Source organism: Arachis hypogaea, chromosome 17 (assembly GCF_003086295.3).
Source record: "Arachis hypogaea cultivar Tifrunner chromosome 17, arahy.Tifrunner.gnm2.J5K5, whole genome shotgun sequence".
In the NCBI taxonomy this organism is placed as follows: Eukaryota; Viridiplantae; Streptophyta; class Magnoliopsida; order Fabales; family Fabaceae; genus Arachis; species Arachis hypogaea.
The window spans coordinates 76,901,163-76,912,831 of record NC_092052.1 but is presented as its reverse complement, the minus strand read 5'-3'; the positions used below and the strand labels follow the sequence as shown (position 1 = coordinate 76,912,831).

Here is an 11,669-nt window from a genome sequence, read left to right as displayed (position 1 = left end):
TTGCTTCCTCATCCATGTTCAAAGAGGAATTTATAATTACTGGAAATGCCTCTGCTTCCCCAAGAAACACGTATTTGAGGTGAGGAGGGAGAGGTTTCAATTCCTGTTTTGGTTTGTCCTCTTTCTTGTCTTCAATGAGTATTTCCATCACTTCCTTTCTTTGTCCTTTCTGATGCTCCAAATAGTTGTCTTCAAACATTTCTTCTACCAGCCCTTCAATCATGTCCACATTCATGTAGTTTTCTTGCTCTGAGGGGTGTTGCATTGATTTGAAGACATTGATTACCATTTGTTCATTATGCACCCTGAAGGTCATTTCTCCCTTCTCCACATCAATAGTAGTTCTTGCTGTGGCTAGAAATGGTCTCCCCAAGATGATTGAGCTGCTTCCTTCCCCTTCTGTGTCTAAGATTACGAAGTCTGCGGGGAAGATAAACTTTCCAACCTTCACTAGTAAATTCTCCACAATACCATTGGGTGTCTTGATTGATCTATCAGCCATGACTAGTGACATCCTGGTGGGTTTAATTTCTTCTATGGCAAGCTTTCTCATCAATGATAGAGGCATCAAGTTGATGCTGGCAACTAGATCACACAGGGCATTTTCCAATGTTATCTTGCCTATGGTGCATGAGACTACAAAACTCCCTGGATCTTTGAGCTTTGGTGGGATACCCATCTGGATCACAACGCTACATTCTTCAGTGAGCATGATAGTTTCCTTTTCTTGCCAACTTCTCTTCTTGTTGATTAGCTCCTTCATGAACTTGGCATATAGGGGCATCTGCTCCAGTGCCTCAGCCAAGGGGATATTTATCTCCAACTTCTTGAAAGTCTCAAGGAACTTGTGAAATTGTTGGTCCTTTGCCTCCTTGTTGAATCTCTGGGGATATGGTAGTGGAGGTACAAAGGTCTTCTCTGCTTGTTGCTTTTGATTCTTTGTTGGCTCTTCAATCGCTTCATTCACCTTTTTTGGAATTTTTGATTTTTCCTCCTTTTCTTGAATTTGCTTTGAAGCTTGCTTGCTTGCCATTGCATCATCATCATTGGCTTCTTCTGTGTGTATTGACTGTTCCTCTTCTAGTGGTCTCTTGCTGCTCTTCAATGTTCTCCCACTCCTTAATTGTATTGCCTTGCATTCTTCCTTAGGATTTGGGATTGTGTCACTCGGCAGTGAGCTTGAAGGTCTCTCAACAGAAATCTGTTTGGAGATTTGCCCAATTTGCCTCTCTAGGCTCTTTATGGAGGTTTTATGGTTCTTGGTTGTCATTTCCTGGTGTTTCAATATTTTGTCTATCAGGGTCTCCAAGTTAGTGAGTCTTTGAGATTCAGGTGATGCTTGTGGTGGGTTGTGAGATGTGGGTGGTGGATGGTAGGCATTTTGGTTGGTGGGTTGGTTATTGGATTGGTACTGGTTGGGGTTGGGGTAGTTGTTTTGAGGTTTTCTGTAGGTGTTTTGGTTAGTTTGCTGCTGGTTGTGGTTTTGGTTGCTTCTTGGGTTGTTTTGGTTTGAGTTCCTCTGCCATGGTTGTTGGTTTTGGGTGTGATTATCTCCCCATCTGAGGTTTGGGTGGTTCTTTCAGGATGAATTGTATGTATCACCATACACTTCATTTGGTCCTTCGTTGTGCATGTACTGTACTTGCTCTTGTTGTTGTTCTTCTTGAGTTTCTTCATTTTGCCCCCATGTGGATGATGGTTGGCTTGTGTTGACTGCTGCAACTTGGAGGCTATCAATCCTCTTGGCCATTTGCTCAAATTGTTGTTGAATTTGCTGCTGCATCATCTTGTTTTGAGCCAAGATTGAGTCCACTCCTTCTAGCTCCATTACTCCTTTCCTTTGTGATGGTTGGCGGTTTCTTTGATGAGCAAAGAAATATTGATTGTTGGCCACCATGTCAATAAGATTTTGAGCTTCTTCTGCTGTTTTCATCAGTTGCAATGATCCTCCAGCTGAGTGGTCAAGTGATTCTTGAGCCTTTAGAGTGAGTCCTTCATAGAAGTTCTGTAGCTTGTCCCACTCAGTGAACATTTCTGGTGGACATTTCCTCAGCAGAGCCTTGTATCTCTCCCATGCTTCATACAGATTTTCAGCATCCAACTGCGTGAATGTTTGCACCTCAGTCTTCAGCCTGATGACTCTTTGAGGTGGATAGAATTTGGCTAAAAATTTAGTCACCAAGTCATCCCAGCTAGTGATGCTTCCTTGAGGAAAAGTTTCAAGCCATTGTGCGGCCTTGTCCCTTAATGAGAACGGGAACAGCAGAAGCTTGTAAGTTTCAGGATTCACGCCATTGGACTTGACAGTGTCACAAATACTTAAGAAGGTAGATAGATGTTGATTTGGATCTTCCAATGGTCCTCCCCAAACGAGCAGTTGTTTTGGACCAATGTAATGAGTTGTGGCTTCAATTCAAAGTTATTTGCATTGACATTAGGGGTGAGAATGCTGCTTCCACAATGTCTAGCATTTGCAAAGGTATAGGAGGCCAATACTCTCCTCTGCTGTGGGTTATTGTTAACCCCTCCTCCTGGATTAGATGGATCTCCTTCCATCTCGTGATATTCTTCCTCAGATTCTTCCTCTCCAACAATATTTTTCCCTCTTTCAGCTCTTCTCAACCTTCTAAGAGTTCTCTGGTCAGTTTCAGATAAAACAGGAATGGATCTCCCTGTACCTGACATACAAACAAAACACAAGAAACACCACCAGTAACTCTTCAGTCTATTGCTAGAACGAAGTTTAGTTTAAGCAAAATTTCAAACAGTTAGCGTGTTAGTCAAAATTTAGAGAAACAGGAAATAAAAATGCTAGATCTAGATCACCACCTCACTTAATCATTGTCAATCTAATCAATCCCCGGCAACGGCGCCAAAAACTTGATGTGCGGAAAACGATTTGACACAAAACTCACCGGCAAGTGCACCGGGTCGCATCAAGTAATAATAACTCACGGGAGTGAGGTCGATCCCACAGGGATTGAAGGATTGAGCAATTTTAGTTTAGTGGTTGATTTAGTCAAGCGAATCAAGATTTGGTTGAGAGATTTGTGATTTGCAGAATTTAAATTGCATAGAAAGTAAAGAGAATGGGTAAATTGCATGAAATTAAAGAGAACTGAAATTTAAAGTGCTGAATCTTAAAGAACAAGAAATTAAATGGCAGAAACTTAGAACGCAAGAAATGTAAATTGCAGAATCTTAAAATGCAAGAAATGTAAATGGCTTGAATTGTAAAGGGAATTGGGAATTGGATTTGCAGAAATTAAACAAGGCAAAGTAAAATTCAACAAACATAAGAGTGGAAGATGAATTGGATTGAATCAGATCTTGAAACAGAAATGTAAATGAGCTTGAAAGCAGTAAACAGAGAATGTAAAATGATAATTCAGATCTCAAGACCCAAGAGACTAGATAACCAAGTCTAGATCTCAATGCCTTCCTAGATCCAACAAGAACAATTGCAAAGGAAAAGTAAATTGCAGAGAAAGTAGATGAAGAAGCAATTAACAGAAATTTAAATTCAATTGTGCAGTAAAGAAACAGAGAGGTCTCAGGATGAGATTGAAACAGAATTCCTTCAATTCTCCAACCCAAGATCCAAGACAATTGTAATTGAAATTGAAAGCAAGAAAACTAAGAGGAAGGGAATTCAATTCTCCTTCCCCGAGACTTAGAAATTAAAATTCACTCCACACCAAAAGCTCTCCGAAAACTCTCTATGAAAACTAAAAGGAAAAGCTCTCTAAAAACTTAAATCCTATGCTATTTATACACTTTCTTCAAATGGTCTTCAAGCCTTCAATTGGGCCTTTGCTCTTGATGGAATTGGGTTGATAGAGGCCTTGGTTGATTTCTCTTGGAGTTTGGAGAAGAACCGAAGTGAACCGGGTTTGGAATCATGTAAGCTTGAGTAAAAGTTTGAGTAAAAGTTTGAGGCAAACTTTTACTCAAACTTTTCATATCAGCCACCCCATCCTTGCTGCTACCAACGTTTGAGCCAAAGTTTGGGGTCAAACTTTTGCTCAAACGTTGGCTCCCCCTTGCACACTCATGGCGCCAACGTTTGCCAAAAAGTTTGAGGCAAACGTTGGCGCAAGCTTTTGCTCTCCAGGGTGTGTTGTTCAGCACGTAGTAAAAAAAACCAGAAAAAAACCGGAGGAGCCTGCCGAAGATGAGGCCATTACGGCTCGCCTTTAGGTGTCCTCCTCGGGATAACGTCATTTAAAGAACGAGGGTCAGCACGTAGTAAAAAAAATGGAGGAGCCTGCCGAAGATGAGGCCATTACAGCTCGCCTTTCGGTGTCCTCCTCGGGATAGCATCATTTAAAGAGCGAGGGTCTGCACGTTGTGAAAAAAAACCGCAGGAGCCTGCCGAAGATGAGGCCATTACGGCTCGCCTTTTGGTGTCCTCCTCGGGATAGTGTCAATTAAAGGACGATAGTCAGCACGACATGAGAAAAACTGACAAAAAAACCCGGAGGAGCCTGCCGAAGATGAGGCCATTACGGCTCGCCTTTAGGTGTCCTCTCCGGGATAGCATAATTTAAAGAACGATGGTCGGCACGACGTAAAAAAAAACCGAACGAGCCTGTCGAAGATGAGGCCTTTACGGCTCGCCTTTAGGTGTCCTCCTCGGGATAGCGTCATTTAACGAACGAGGGTCAGCACGTCGTAAAAAAATTCAGAAAAAAAACCGGAGGAGCCTGCCGAAGATAAGGCCATTACGAATCGCCTTTTGGTGTCCTCCTTAGGATAGCGTCATTTGAAGAACGAGGGTCTGCACGACGTAAAAAAACCAGAAAAAAATCGAAGGAGCCTGCCGAAGATGAGGCCATTACGGCTTGGCTTTAGGTGTCCTCCTCGGGACAGCGTCATTTAAAGATAGAGGGTGAGCACGACGTAAAAAAAAAAAAAAAAAACCGAGTTGCCTACCGAAGATGAGGCCATTACGGCTCACCTTTAGGTGTCCTCCTTGGGATAGTGTCATTTAAAGAACGAGGGGCACCACGACGTAAAAAAAAATGAAAAAAAACCAGAGGAGCCTGCTGAAGATGAGGCCATTACGGCTCGCCTTTAGGCGTCCTCCTCGGTATAGCGTCATTTAAAGAACGAGAGTCAGCACGTCGTAAAAAAATCAGAAAAAAATTGGAGGAGCCTGCCGAAGATGTGGCCATTACGGCTCGCCTTTAGGTGTCCTCGGGATAGCGTCATTTAAAGAAGGAGGGACAGCACGACGTAAAAAAAAACCGGAAAAAAAAAAACCAGAGGAGCCTGCCGAAGATGAGGCCATTACGGCTCGCCTTTAGATGTCCTCCTCGTGATAGCGTCATTTAAAGAACGAGTGTCAGCACGTCGAAAAAAAAAACGAAAAAGAAAACCGGAGGAGCCTGTTGCAGATGAGGCCATTACGGCTCGCCTTTACGTGTCCTCCTCGGGATTGCGTCATTTAAAGAACGAGGGTCAGCACGACGTAAAAAAATGAAAAAAAAAAAACCGGAGGAGCCTGCCGAAGATGAGGCCATTACGGCTCGCCTTTAGGTGTCCTCCTCAGGATAGCGTCATTTAAAAAATTAGGGTAAGCACGTAGTGAAAAAAATAACCGGAAAAAAATTCAGAGGAGCCTGCTGAAGATGAGGCCTTTACGGCTTGCCTTTAGGTGTCCTCATCGGGATAGTGTCATTTAAAGAACGAGGGGCAGCACGACATAAAAAAATGAAAAAAAAAACCGGACGAGCCTGCTGAAGATTAGGCCATTACGGCTCTACTTTAGACGTCCTCCTCGGGATAGCGTAATTTAAAGAACGAGGGTCAGCACGTTGGTATGCGAAATTGTTACTCTGAGGTTGTAAAATTTGTTGTTCGTTCTCTCCCTGGCAATGGCGCCAATAACTGGTGCACAATACCATGGTCCAAACATAACTTCACAACTTCGCACAAGTAACCAGCAAGTGCACTGGGTCGTCCTAGTAATAAAACCTTACGTGAGTAAGGGTCGATCCCACGGAGATTGTTGGTATGAAGCAAGCTATGGTCACCTTGTAAATCTCAGTCAGGCGGATATCAAATGGTTATAGTGTTTTCGAATAATAATTATAAATAAATAGAAAATAAAGATAAAAATACTTATGTAAATCATTGGTGAGAATTTCAGATAAGCGTTTAGAGATGCTTTCGTTCCTCTGAATCTCTGCTTTCCCGCTGTTTTCATCCAATCAGTCTTACCCCTTTTCCATGGCAAGCTTTCTATAAGGGCATCACCGTTGTCAATGGCTACATCCCTTCCTCTCTTGTGAAAATGGTCCAAATGCTCTGTCACGGCATGGCTAATCATCTGGAGGTTCTCGATCATACTGGAATAGGATTCACCCTCCTTTTGCGTCTGTCACTACGCCCAGCACTCGCGAGTTTGAAGTTCGTCACAGCCATCCCTTCCCAGATCCTACTCGGAATACCACAGACAAGGTTTAGACTTTCCGGATCTCAGGAATGGCCATCCATGGGTTCTAACTTATACCACGAAGATACTAATAACTCGGACTCGGTCCCCTGTATTAGATATCTAAGAGATATTCATTCTAGCTTGTTTGCATGTAGAACGGAAGTGTTTGTCAGGCACGCGTTCATAAGTGAGAATGATGATGAGCGTCACATAATCATCACATTCATCATGTTCTTGGGTGCGAATGGATATCTTAGAAGCAGAATAAGTTGAATTGAATATAAAACAGTAGTACTTTGCATTAATCATGAGGAACACAGAGCTCCACACCTTAATCTATGGAGTGCAGAAACTCTACCGTTGAAAAATACATAAGTGAAAGGTTCAGGCATGGCTGAATGGCCAGCCCCCATGATCTAAGAACTAGACGTCCCAAGATGTCTAATACAATAGTAAAAAGTCCTATTTATACTAAACTAGTTACTAGGGTTTACAGAAGTAAGTAATTGATGCATAAATCCACTTCCAGGGCCCACTTGGTGTGTGCTTGGGCTGAGCTTGAAGTTTACACGTGGAGAGGTCATTCTTGGAGTTGAACGCCAGTTTGTAACGTGTTTCTGGCGTTCAACTCTGGTTTGTGACGTGTTTCTGGCGTTTAACTCGAGACTGCAGCGTAGAACTGGCGTTCAACACCCTTTTGCGTCATCTAAACTCGGACAAAGTATAGACTATTATATATTGCTGGAAAGCGCTGGATGTCTACGTTCCAACGCAATTGAAAGCGCGCCATTTTGAGTTCTGTAGCTCCAGAAAATTCACTTTGAGTGCAGGGAGGTCAGAATCCAACAGCATCAGCAGTCCTTCTTCTACCTCTGAATCTGATTTTTGCTCAAGTCCCTCAATTTCAGCCAGAAATTACCTGAAATCACAGAAAAACACACAAACTCATAGTAAAGTCCAGAAATGTGAATTTAACATAAAAACTAATGAAAACATCCCCAAAAGTAACTAGATCCTACTAAAAAGCGTATAAATTATCCGCTCATCACAACACCAAACTTAAATTGTTGCTTGTCCCCAAGCAACTGAAAATCAAATAGGATAAAAAGAAGAGAATATACTATAAATTCCAAACTATCAATGAAACATAGCTCCAATCAGATGAGCGGGACTTGTAGCTTTTTGCCTCTTGAATAGTTTTGGCATCTCACTTTATCCATTGAGGTTCAGAATGATTGGCATCTATAGGAACTCAGAGTTCAGATAGTGTTATTGATTCTCCTAGTTTAGTATGTTGATTCTTGAACACAACTACTTTATGAGTCTTGGCCGTGGCTCTAAGCACTTTGTTTTCCAGTATTACCACCGGATACATAAATGCCACAGACACATAATTGGGTGAACCTTTTCAGATTGTGACTCAGCTTTGCTAAAGTCCCCAATTAGAGGTGTCCAGGGTTCTTAAGCACACTCTTCTTTTGCTTTGGACCTTGACTTTAACCGCTCAGTCTCAAGTTTTCACTTGACACCTTCACGCCACAAGCACATGGTTAGGGACAGCTTGGTTTAGCCACTTAGGCCGGGATTTTATTCCTTTAGGCCCTCCTATCCACTGATGCTCAAAGCCTTGGGATCCTTTTTATTTACCCTTGCCTTTTGGTTTTAAGGGTTACTGACTTTTTGCTCTTGCCTTTTGGTTTTAAGAGCTTTTGGCTTTTTCTACTTGCTTTTTCTTTTTCTATTTTTTTTCGCCATTTTTTTTTCTTTCTTTTTTTTTTTGCAAGCTTTTGTATTCACTGCTTTTTCTTGCTTCAAGAATCATTTTTATGATTTTTCAGATTATCAAATAACATGTCTCCTGTTCATCATTCTTTCAAGAGCCAACATATTTAACATTCTAAAACATCAACTTCAAAAGACATATGCACTGTTCAAGCATTCATTCAGAAAATAAAAAGTATTGTCACCACATCAATATAATTAAACTAAGTTCAAGGATAAATTCGAAACTCATGTACTTCTTGTTCTTTTGAATTAAAAACATTTTTCATTTAAGAGAGGTGATGGATTCATATTTACTACTTTAAGGCATAAACACTTAGACACTAATGATCATGTAATAAAGACACAAACATAGATAAACATTTAACATAAGAAAATGGAAAACAGAAAATTTGAGAACAAGGAATGAGTCCACCTTAGTGATGTGGCGTTTTCTTCTTGAGGAACCAATGATGTCCTTGAGCTCTTCTATGTCTCTTCCTTGTCTTTGTTGCTCCTCCCTCATAGCTCTTTGATCTTCTCTAATTTCATGGAGGATGATGGAGTGCTCTTGATGTTCCACCCTTAGTTGTCCCCAATAATTGTGTGGAGGAAAATGTATCCCCTGAGGTATCTCAGGGATCTCTTGATTTGCAGTCAAATGTTCTACCACTGAGCTATAGACCCTTGATGGAAGCTTTTGTCTTCCCTTTCCTCTTTCTAGAGGTTTCTCTAGCCTTAGGTGCCATCAATGGTTATGGAAAAACAAAAAGAACTATGTTTTTACCACACCAAAATTAGAATGTTGCTCGCCCTCGATCAAAAGAAGAAAGAATAGAAGAAGAAGATGTGGAAGAATCTAGGATTATGAGGAGGGAAGGTGGGGATCCTATGGGGTCCACAGATCTTGAGATGATCCTGTGAGGTCCACAGATCTTGAGGTGTCAAGGATTTACATCCCTGCACCAATTAGGCATGTAAAATGCCTTTGCATGCAATTCTGGCGTTTAAACGCCGAACTGATGCTTGTTCTGGGTGTTCAATGCCCAGATGCAGCATGTTTCTGGCGTTGAACACCAGTTCTATGCTTGTTTCTGGCGTTCAGCGCCAGATCCATGCTCTGTTCTGGCGTTGAACGCCAGCCAAATGTTCCTTACTGGCGTTTAAACGCCAGTAAGTCCTTCCTCCAGGGTGTGATTTTTCTTCTGCTGTTTTTGATTCTGTTTTCAATTTTTCTATTTATTTTGTGACTCCACATGATCATGAACCTAATAAAACATGAAAGAACAACAAAAATCAAAATAAAATTAGATAAATGAAAATTGGGTTGCCTCCCAACAAGCACTTCTTTAATGTCAATAGCTTGACAGTGGGCTCTCATGGAGCCTCACAGATGTTCAGAGCATTGTTGAGACTCCCCAACACCAAACTTAGAGTTTGGATATGGGAGTTCAACACCAAACTTAGAGTTTGGTTGTGGCCTCCCAACACCAAACTTAGAGTTTGACTGTGGGGGCTCTGGTTGACTCTGTTTTAAGAGAAGCTTACTGTGCCTCTTTTCCATGTTTACAGAAGGATGTCCTTGAGTTTTAAACTCAAGGGAGTCCTCATTCAATTGAAGACTAGTTTACCTCTGTTAACATCAATCACAGCTCTTGCTGTGGCTAGGAAGGGTCTTCCAAGGATGATGGATTCATCCTCATCCTTCCCAGTATCTAGGATTATGAAATCAGCAGGGATGTAAAGGCCTTTAACCTTTACTAATATGTCCTCTACTTGTCCATAAGCCTGTTTTCTGGAATTGTCTGCCATCTCTAATGAGATTTTAGCAGCTTGTACCTCAAAGATTCCCAGTTTCTCCATTACAGAGAGTGGCATGAGGTTTATTCCTGACCCAAGGTCACATAGAGCCTTCTCAAAGGTCATGGTGCCTTTGGTACAAGGTATTAGGAACTTTCCAGGATCCTGTTTCTTCTGAGGCAATCTCAATTGATCCAATGCATTTAGTTCATTGGTGAACAGGGGAGGTTCATCTCCCCAAGTCTCACTACCAAATAAATTGGCATTCAGCTTCATGATTTCACCAAGGAACTTGGCAACTTGATCTTCAATAACATCCTCATTCTCTTCAGAAGAAGAATACTCATCAGAGCTCATGAATGGCATAAGGAGGTTCAATGGAATCTCCATGGTCTCTAGATGAGTCTCAGATTCCTTTGGTTCCTCAAAGGGAAACTCCTTATTGATCACTGGACGTCCCAGGAGGTCTTCCTCACTGGGATTCACGTCCTCTTCCTCTTTTGTGGTTTCGGCCATGATGGTCATTTTAATGGCCTTGCACTCTCCTTTTGGATTTTCTTCTGTATTGCTTGGGAGAGCACTAGGAGGGGTTTCAGTGATCTTCTTACTCAGCTGGCCCACTTGTGCCTCCAAATTTCTAATGGAGGACCTTGTTTCATTCATGAAACTCAGAGTGACCTTAGATAAATCAGAGACTAAGTTTGCTAAATTAGAGGTATTTTGTTCAGAGTTCTCTGTCTGTTGCTGAGTGGATGATGGAAAAGGCTTGCTGTTGCTAAACCTATTTCTTCCACCATTATTAAAGCCTTGTTGAGGCTTTTGTTGATCCTTCCATGAGAGATTTGGGTGATTTCTCCATGAGGGATTATAGGTGTTTCCATATGGTTCACCCATGTAATTCACCTCTGCTATTGCAGGGTTTTCAGGATCATAAGCTTCTTCTTCAGAAGATGCCTCTTGAGTACTGTTGGATGTAGCTTGCATTCCATTCAGACTCTGAGAAATCATATTAACTTGCTGAGTCAATATTTTATTCTGGGCCAATATGGCATTCAGAGTATCAATTTCAAGAACTCCCTTCTTCTGAGGCATCCCATTACTCACAGGATTCCTCTCAGAAGTGTACATAAACTGGTTGTTAGCAACCATGTCAATGAGTTCTTGAGCTTCTGCAGGCGTTTTCTTTAGGTGAATGGATCCACCTGCAGAAGTATCCAATGACATTTTAGCTAATTCAGATAAACCATCATAGAATATATCCAGGATGGTCCATTCTGAAAGCATGTCAGAAGGACACTTTTTGGTCAGTTCCTTGTATCTCTCCCAAGCTTCGTAGAGGGATTCACCTTCTTTCTGTCTGAAGGTTTGAACATCCACTCTAAGCTTACTCAACTTTTGAGGAGGAAAGAACTTGGCTAAGAAAGCCTTGACCAGCTTATCCCAAGAGTTCAAGCTATCCTTAGGTTGAGAGTCCAACCATATTCTAGCTCTGTCTCTTACAGCAAAAGGGAAAAGCATGAGCCTGTAGACTTCAAGATCTACTCCATTAGTCTTAACAGTATCACAGATCTGCAAGAATTCAGTTAAGAACTGAAAAGGATCTTCAGATGGAAGTCCATGAAACTTGCAGTTTTGTTGCATCAGAAAAACTAATTGAGGTTTAAGC

At 41.6% G+C, this 11,669-nt stretch overlaps 1 non-coding gene across 1 annotated transcript; it reads left to right on the top strand.

Moving 5' to 3' along the window:
- Positions 1–11,281: 11,281 nt before the first annotated feature.
- Positions 11,282–11,389, top strand: LOC112768733 (small nucleolar RNA R71). The gene has a single exon (XR_003186128.1). It is a non-coding gene; the product is annotated as a small nucleolar RNA R71 (small nucleolar RNA).
- Positions 11,390–11,669: the final 280 nt, after the last annotated feature.